This window comes from Leopardus geoffroyi, chromosome D1 (assembly GCF_018350155.1).
Source record: "Leopardus geoffroyi isolate Oge1 chromosome D1, O.geoffroyi_Oge1_pat1.0, whole genome shotgun sequence".
Taxonomy (NCBI): domain Eukaryota; kingdom Metazoa; phylum Chordata; class Mammalia; order Carnivora; family Felidae; genus Leopardus; species Leopardus geoffroyi.
The window spans coordinates 26704185-26711041 of record NC_059329.1 but is presented as its reverse complement, the minus strand read 5'-3'; the positions used below and the strand labels follow the sequence as shown (position 1 = coordinate 26711041).

General features: G+C 44.3%; 1 protein-coding gene across 4 annotated transcripts in view; it reads left to right on the top strand.

The window, feature by feature from the left end:
- Nucleotides 1–4351: 4351 nt before the first annotated feature.
- Nucleotides 4352–6857, top strand: part of PRDM10 (PR/SET domain 10) — a 104449-nt gene continuing 101943 nt past the window's right edge. For 2 of the 4 annotated variants that reach the window (XM_045483472.1, XM_045483471.1), the window contains exon 1: nt 4353–6594. The gene's annotated coding sequence lies outside the window, so the exon portion shown is untranslated. Of the gene's footprint in view, nt 6595–6857 lie in introns of all 4 variants that reach the window. The other 2 variants (XM_045483470.1, XM_045483473.1) reach the window with 2 other exon arrangements.

Sequence of the window (6857 nt, the reverse complement as noted above, 5' to 3'; positions counted from 1 at the left end):
CAGTTGTTCTTTATATGTGAAAAAATGTTTTTCCCGGTCCAGCATCAAAATCCAGGGCATTTAGTTGTTGTGGTTTTTTTTTAGTCTCCTTTAGTCTGGAACAGTTTCTCAGGCTTTGTTGTTCGTGACATTAACTTTTTGTTGCTGTTGTTTAAGTAGTCTCTAGAGACACCCAGGTGGCTCAGTCAGTTAGGCATCTGACTCTTGATTTTGGCTCAGGTCATGAACTCACAGTTTGTGAGACAGTGCAGGGATTCTGTCTCCCTTTTTCTCCACCCCTCCCCTGCTCACTCTATCTCTCTCAAACTAAATAAATAAACATTTAAAAATAAATAAATAAATTTGGGGCGCCTGGGTGGCGCAGTCGGTTAAGCGTCCGACTTCAGCCAGGTCACGATCTCGCGGTCCGTGAGTTCAAGCCCCGCATCAGGCTCTGGGCTGATGGCTCAGAGCCTGGAGCCTGTTTCCGATTCTGTGTCTCCCTCTCTCTCTGCCCCTCCCCCATTCATGCTCTGTCTCTCTCTGTCCCAAAAATAAATAAACGTTGAAAAAAAAAATTTTTAAAAATAAATAAATAAATAAATAAATAAATATGTTAAAAAAAAATAAAGTAGGCTCTATGCCCAATGTGGGTCTTGAAATCATGACCCTGAGTAAGCCAGCCAGGTGCCCCATGACATTAACATTTTTTTTAATGACATTAACATTTTTAAGGTGAGTACAGGCTAGTTATCTTGTAGGATGTCTCTCAATTTGGGTTTGTTTATTGTTTCCTCACAATTAGGTTCAGGTTATTAATTTTTGGCAGCCATATTGCAAAAGTGAAGTTGTATTCTTCTCAGTGTATCATAGGCAGAGGCACATAGTCCCTAATGTCCTATTCCTGAGGATAATAACTTTGATCACTATGATGGTATCTGCCAATTTTCTCCACTGTAAAGTTATCTTTTCCCCTGTAATTAATAAGTATCTCTTGTGGAGATATTTCAAGACTGTGTTGACATCAAACCATCAAATTTTCATCTATTGGTTTCAGCATATGCTGAAAATTCTTGTTTGAAAAACTTTAATAATTGTTTCAGTTGCTTGTCAAATGGTAGTGTTCTTTTCCCAGTGTTCCTTTTTCTTTATTCCTTTGCTTTCCTCTATAATGATGAGCTTTCCCTTTTCACTCACTGACTTTGTTGTTAACCTTTATCATCTCCTCACTCTTGTCAGCTCTGTGATGCATTTAAAAAAAGTCTTTTTCAAACAGCAGATACAGCATTTTTGATGTTTTTATTGGCCTAGTTTATCTGCTACACTATGGGCAACAGATGCCAATCATCACCTCCCATTATTTCTTCAGGAAACTCCTACTGTTTCCCAACCCTCCCTTGAAATTGCTGTTAAGTTACAAGCTACTTGCACCTCCATCTTTCCAGATCCAAAGGTTATCTGCCTCTATCTTTCTTTACCTCTCAGCAAAATTAGCTGCAGCTACTACCCCCTTCTCGAGACACTTCCTTCCCACAGCTTCTCAGACATCATCCTCTTCTGTTCTCCTTCTGTTTTACTGGCCTTCACAGTTTCTTTTGTTGGATCTCCTCCTATCCTTCACCTCTAAATTCAGCAGCTCCCAGCAGCTTAATCCTGGACCTTCTTGTGTCCAGAGAGCACAGATACTCTCTTCTTCACCTAAGCCTTATTAGATGACCTACCTATCTAATTAGACTTCACATAACCTTACGTACTTAAATTTTTTAAGTAGACTCTATGCCCAATGTTGGCTTGAACTCATAACCCTGATATCAATAATTGCATGTTCCACTTACTGAGCCAGCCAGGTGCCCCAACCTTATGTATTAAAAAAAATTTTTTTTAATGTTCTATTTATTTTTGATAGAGAGAGAGTGTGACTGGGATAGGGACAGAGAGAGAGGGGAACAGAAGATCTGAAGCGGGCTCTGTGCTGATAGCAACAAGCCCGATGCGGGGCTCAAACTCACAAACTGTGAGATCATGACCCCAGCTGATGTCAGATGCTCAACCAACTGAGTCACCCAGATGTCCTCAACCTTATGTATTTAAATACAATTTATAGTCTGATGAATCCTGAAATTGTGTCATAGCCCTGATCTCTCCTTGAATTCCAACTGTCAGTACAATATGACCAGTTGGGTTTTAAAATATATACTTCAAATGTAACATGACTACAAGGGAATACTGCATTTTTTTGACCATTTCTCTCCCAATCTTCCCAATTTCTGAGAAGCCATCAACATTTACTTGGTCACCCAATTCTCAATTTTTCTTTCTTTTTAAGTCTTTTTCAAGCCATTCTTTTTTTTCTTTTTTAATGTTTATTTTTGAGAAAGGGAGAGTGGGGGAGGGACAGAGAGAGGGAGACAGAGGATCTGAAGCCAGCTCTGTACTGACAGCAGAAAGCCCAATGTGGGGCTCAAACCCATGAGCCAGGAGATCATGGCCTGATAACCTGAGCCGAAGTCGAGGCTTAATTGATTGAGCCACCCAGGTGCCCCTTTTCAAGTCATTCTTGATCATTCTCTTGTCATCACAGAAACGCCCCCTCTGTTCCATTATCTTATCTACTTGCAAGTTCTGTGGCTTTCCCTCCAAAATATATCTCGTGTCCACAAACGTCTCCCATCTACACTACTACTTTAGTCAAGATCACCAGCATTTCTTAGGGTATACTGCAACAGACCTCTAACTACCCTGTTTCTTCTTGCCTTCTCACCAACAAAGTAAGCTCCCGAGAGCACCAGAATTATCTTTAAAAAATATTTAAAAGTTATACCCCTCCTGAAAGCCTCCAACTACTTTATTTTTAATGCTTATTTATTCTTGACAGAGAGAGACAGAGCGTGAGCTGGGGAGGGGCAGAGAGAGAGGCAGACACAGAATCCAAAGCAGATTCCAGGCTCTGAGCTGTCAGCACAGAGCCAGACGGGGGGCTGGAACTCACAGACGGCAAGATCATGACCTGAGCCCAAGTCAGCCACTCAACCGACGGAGCCACCCAGGAGCCCCTAACCTCCAATTACTTTAAACTGCACATAGAATACAATAACAATGTCAATACCACAGCCTTCAAAGCTTTGTATGATGTACCTGGCTCTTGCTATCTCTCCAAGTTTTCTTGTATCACTGTCCCCCTTGTTTTGGATTCCAGCTACCTCGCTTTCTTACTGTTTTTAGTGTGATAGAGTGAAAGCTCCATAAAGGCAGGGATTTTTGTGTCGAGTTTTTCCTTTTGTTTACAGTGTTGACAAATCCCAAAGCACCTAGGACACTGCCTGGCATATCATAAGCATTCAATGAATACTAACTCAGTGGGGGAATGAATCAATATGTGCACACCATGCCTTTTTTTTTTTTTTTTTCCTCTTATGTTTTTACGTTTGCCATTTTCTCAGACTGGAATGTTCTCCAAGATCTTAGCAAGGATGGCTTTTGTTTCCTTCCTCCAAGTTTTTATCTAAATTCTAGTTAATTAACATACAGTGTAATATTAGTTTCAGATGTAGGATTTAGTGATTCATCACTTACAACACCCAGTGTTCATCACCACAGGTGCCCTCCTTAATATGCATCACCGTTTAGCCCATCCTCCCTCACAATGCCCCTCCAGCAATCCTAAAATCCTCAGTGTTCTTTGCAGTTCAATCTGTTTTATGGTTTGCCTTTCTCTCTTTTATTCCCCTATGTTCATCTGTTACGTTTCTTAATTCCACATACGAGTGAAATCATATGGTATTTGTCTTTCTCTGACAAACTTATTTTGCTTAGCATAATACTCTCTAACTCCATCCATGTCATTGCAAATGGCAAGATATTCTTTTTTATGGCTGAGTAATATTCTATTGCATCTCTCTCTCTCTCTCTCTCTCTCTCTGTATGTATTCCACTTCTTCTGTATCCATTCATCGGTCAATGGACATTTGGGCTCTTTCCATAATTTGGTTATTGTTGATAGTGCTGCTATAAACATTGGGGTGCACGTACCTCTTCAAATCTGTATTTTTGTATCCTTTGGGTTAATGCCTAGTAGGGCAATTGCTGAATTGTAGGGTAGTTCTATTTTTAACTTCTTGAGGAACCTCCTTACTGTTTTCCAGAGTGTGTGCTCAGTTTGCATTCCCACCAGCGTGTAAGAGGGTTCCCCTTTCTCCACATCCTTGTCAACATCTGTTGTTTCCTGTGTTGTGAATTTTAATGGCTGCCTTCCCCCCTCTGCCCTTCCCCCATTATTCTAGTCTCAGCTCAAACGTTAGTATTTTAGAAAAGACATTTTTGACACTCTATTTAAATTGTCAGCATTTCCCTCTCCTTTGCTTTTTCCTGCTTTAGTTTCTTCACGGCACTTATCATCGCCTGGAATTATCTTGTTTATTTTCTTCTGATGCCTCTACTACATACAGTACACATTCAATAAATACTTACATGCCGAAAGGGGTGAATTTTACTGAGTGTAAATTTAAAATTAAAAATTTATATGAAATGCAGAGTCCTGAGTTTCACTCAAGGCCTTCTGAATAAAAAAATCTCTGGGGTGGTGTCTCCCTGTAATATGTGTGCACTCTAAAGTTTCAGATCATTTCTCCAAGTCTGTGAGGGTAACTGGTGCTTTGCAGTCCAGATGGCCGCATTCCTCATGGCAACTTCCTCTTTTGGATTCCTTGGTGTTATTTCTGGTCAGCAGACCTCAGTTGGGACCATTGTAATCCATTAAGGGGCATGCAATGTCAAATCTCAAAATGGGGAAAGTTTTCTCTAGAGGTCAAGAGATACAAGAGCGGACCTGTCGAGTCTCTGGCATTGTTTGTCTGCTTACAGCACTAAAGGGGAACACTGGAGTGACTCTTTTAACCAATACAATCTTTGTTAAGGCAACTGCTTCCAAGTGTCTGTCCACTGAAGAGTTACTAGCATCCGCCTTATCAGGCCCCAGATTACGCTTTCTTCTCAATTAAATTCAAGTGTTTAAGGATCGCTGAATTCTAAGTCCAGCGTGACCTCCATCTCTGTGGAGGAACAAGACATGGTCTAGTCATGGTCTACCTTACAAGGTAATCAACTGTCTTGAAGCTTGAAAAACACTATGTTCTTCTTTCCACTTTGTTTCCAGTTTTTTGTTTTTGTTTTTAATAAACGAAACAGTGAGGAGGACATTGCTGAATGAATTTTACAGATTCCCCTCCCCACCAGTGGGTGTTTTCCAGTCTCAAGTCTTTTGCTTAGTTGTGCTTTCTTCCCCTTCTTCTTGGTTAGCCAATTAGTTTAGCAGTTTTGTGTGTCTTACCGTCATTAACACCCTCTATTCGTTTGAGTTCCAGCGTGGGAGGTACTTTTACATGTAAATCTGTCTTCAAAACAATGTAGCAAGGTAGATGTCTGGGAAGGGAACACTCCCTGAAGGTTCCAAGGTTCAAAGTTTTTTCGAGATTTAGTTGCCATTCTTATTCAGGGTGTGTAACGAGGGCTGGGCGTCTTGCTCCAAAGCTTGGGCTCATTTCTGTGCACCTGGCTGCCCTTTGGGGAGGCAATTTTAAGGGATGGTAGGATGTGGAAGCCTGAGGTTAAGAAATGAGTGATTGAGTTGCCGGTTCATCAGTGTTGGATAATATTTCGTGTTTCTGAAAATCATTTCCTTTTTCAGAATGGGAAAGGGTAAAGGAGAGATGCAGTGAGGGGCTCCAGGGTTGGGCAAGGACTGAGCAAAGACGCAGTCGCTCAGTCAGAGGTGGCGGCGCCATCAGCCCCAGGAGGAGCGGCGCTCGGATCGCGCTGCACTCCGGGAGGCTGGAGCCTGAGGCCCAGGAAGGCGCTTGACCACCGGTCGAGGCCCGCGCCGCCTTCGGAGTTGGCGCGTAACATCCGTACAGCTGAGCCTCCGCAGGCAGGTCGGCTTCAGGTGCAAAACTGAGGGCGCCAAGCAGGAGCACGCCCGTAAGCCGGCGGCGCGCTCCCCCCGCCACATCCCCTGGTGCGGCTGCTCAGCACACCGAGCATCTCGGGTGCGGGGGGCTGGCTCGGCCCCGAAAAGCACTCCAACCCGTCTAATCCGGCCACCGAGGTTGAACGTTTCCCCACCTCCGCGGCCACGGGACCCTCAGGGCCGGCTTGACCCTGAATCCTAAGAGTCGGCTTTTCTGATTGGCTGAGAGTACAAACGCAAGCGAGCGCTGACTGAGACCCGCTCTTTGATTGGGTTTTAAATGAACAGCAGAGCACGAAATAAAGAGGCCTTCAGTCATTGGGCCATTGTGTGAATCTCCTTTTGGCTTTCTCTGCCGCCTGAATAAGCGTCTCAGGATCTTCGTCATGAGTCTTAAATCTGGGCCTGTCAGTTCGCCCCAGCATTACTCGTCTCTAAGCAGGGCATGGGGTTTACGGAGTTCAACCAATCATATGACGTCGAGATCAGGTTGCCAGGCAGATTATGCTAATAAGGCCCCGCCTTTTATGCTGCTCCCACTCTGCGGCGGGAAGAACCACCTGGAGGTGGCGGGGGGGGTTTGATTTCCATCACCCCTAGGGAGAGAGGATCGGGGACCCGCTGATCTTCCAGCTCCCCTCACCCAACGTCGTGTAAGTACCTAAAGGATTAAGGGAACCGGATAAGCCAGCGTCCAGAGTACCCCATCGACTGGGAGGGTGTTTCGTCTTTGCTTAGTCCCACCCAAAATGGCGCCAAGCTCTTTCCGCGTCTCAGAGCCCGGCCGGGGCCAACCGACCGCGGACCCGGGTGGGGGGGGAAACTGATGGTGATGGTGGGGGGGAGAAATCCCGGCGGCACCGCCCGATGGTACAGTCCAGCCGGGGCTGGGACAAGGCACCTCACTCGGGGTGGG